Here is a 2,257-nt window from a genome sequence, read left to right on the forward strand (position 1 = left end):
AACCTAGGATGGTAGGGGAAGTTACTCGCCAGCCAATGAGGGGGCTCTTCATGAGTGCTTCGCCAACCAATCAGGTAGCGGTATTGCCCTACCTTCCCTGCTTCGCCAACCAATCAGGTAGCGGTATTGCCCTACCTTCCCCTACCATCCTAGGTTCCGCAAATTCGCGGGCGGGCGGGCGGGCGGGGCCCGGTTACGGTCATGTGTGTGAGCGCGCACAAGCTTCCAACAATGTGAATAGATTTTTTTGGGGCGGGTCGGGTGGCTACTACATTGAATTTATAGTGTAACAAATGTTTGTTCTCAAAATGTCTAGGGTAGGCCACTGTTATTCTACCAAGTCCTATAAATAATGAAGAAAAAAACGAGATTAAAAAAAATGCATACCCGGAATATTGTAGCCTGCATGCCATGCCACCTGTATGCATTTATCGTAAACAGTTTTTTTTTTTTTGAAGAAGCACACTGTAGGCCAATGTTAAATGTGCTAAATGTCCTACAGTTTGATTGCTCACTAAATGCTTATGCAGCACACCCTACCCAATTAACGTAAAAGTGATGTTCGTATGCTATAGAGAAGTGAGTGAATAATCAGATGGGTTCCCAATGTAGGGCCTAAACTATGCTCCCAGCAAAGAATTTACATTTACAAACTCTCATCTGTAACCGACAGTCCTTGATGCTCTCAGCATCAATGCAGTGACATCTGTCTGCAGTAGAGGGCGTGTGGGGGTGTGAATATACACACCGAACACTTTATATGGAATGGAACACTATACTAATACCTCCCTTTGCTCTCAGCCTCTCAGCATTGATTCCACAAGATATTGGAAACATTCCTTTGAGATTCTGGAACATGATGACATGATTGCATTTCGCTATAGATTTTTCACTTTCAAGCTGTTAATCTCCCGTTCTACCACATCCCAAAGGTGTTCGATTGGATACAGATCCGTGACTGGGAAGGCCACTGAAGGCCACTGGAGAACACTGAACTCATTGTCATGTTCATGTAACGAGTTTGAAACGACTTTTGCTTTGTGACATGCTGCATTATCATGCTGAAAGTAGCTATTAGAAGATGGGGACACTGTGGCCATGAAGGGATGCACAGTTGGTGGTGGATTTTAGGAGGAAGAGAAGGACCCCAGCCCCCATCACCATCAAGGGGGTGGAAGTCGAGAGGGTGGACTCCTACAGGTACCTGGGAGTACAAATTAATAACAAACTGGACTGGACTGACAACACCGAGGCTCTTCTCAGGAAAGGGCAGAGCAGACTGTTTTTCCTGAGAAGGCTGAGGTCTTTCGGTGTCTGCAACAAGCTGCTGCAAATGTTTTATCAGTCGGTGGTTGCCAGCGTTCTGTTCTTCGCCGTGGCCTGCTGGGGTGGAAACATCTGTGCCAGGGATGCTGCGAAGCTAAACAAACTGGTGAAGAAGGCCAGCTCTGTGGTGGGGACCGGGCTGGACAGCCTAGAGGTGGTGGCAGAACAGAGGATGGGGAAACAACTGGCGGCCATGCTGGCCAATCCCTCCCACCCGATGTACTGCGAGCTGGCGGGGATGAGGAGCAAGTTCAGCCACAGATTTGTTCTCCCCCGTCAAAGTACAAAAAGATTTGGACAGTCCTTTGTTCCAGCTGCACTCCGACTCTACAACCAGGCCCTGCAGGGTGGGGGAGACCTGGAGCTGGAACTTTTGGAACTTTTTACTTATTGAGCCTGCACTGTTTTATGTATTTTATTGAATGTTTTCTGTTTTCTGTATTGAATGTTTTCTGCCCAAACTGAGCTGTTTGACAACAAAATTTCCCCATTGGGGACAATAAAGGTTTTCAATCAATCAATGGTCAGCAACAATAGGCCTGCTCAGTGGCGGACTGGCCATCGGGCAAGCCTGGCAAATGCCAGGAGGGCCGCGAGACTCTGGGCCGCTCAGAATGTATTATATAAAAAATAAATGAATAACATATATTAGCTTTGTTAATGTTAATGTTAATGTTAATGTTAATGTTAATGTTAATTTTATTTATAATGCGCCCCCCATCCAACTTTTACATCGGCCCGGGGCGCAGCCCGGGTAAAGGAACAGATAAAGACAAGGACAAGGACAAGGAACACAGAAAGCAAACAGACACAGACTACTTAAACGAACATCTCAAGGGATACAATTTACAACAAATAGGGAGTAGACTTAGGGAACATCATTGACGAAGAGGTGGGTTTTTAACTTGGCTCTAAAGGAGTCCAGAGTGGG

This window comes from Nansenia antarctica (genome assembly GCF_963989245.1).
Source record: "Nansenia antarctica genome assembly, chromosome: 2".
NCBI classification, from domain to species: Eukaryota; Metazoa; Chordata; class Actinopteri; order Argentiniformes; family Microstomatidae; genus Nansenia; species Nansenia antarctica.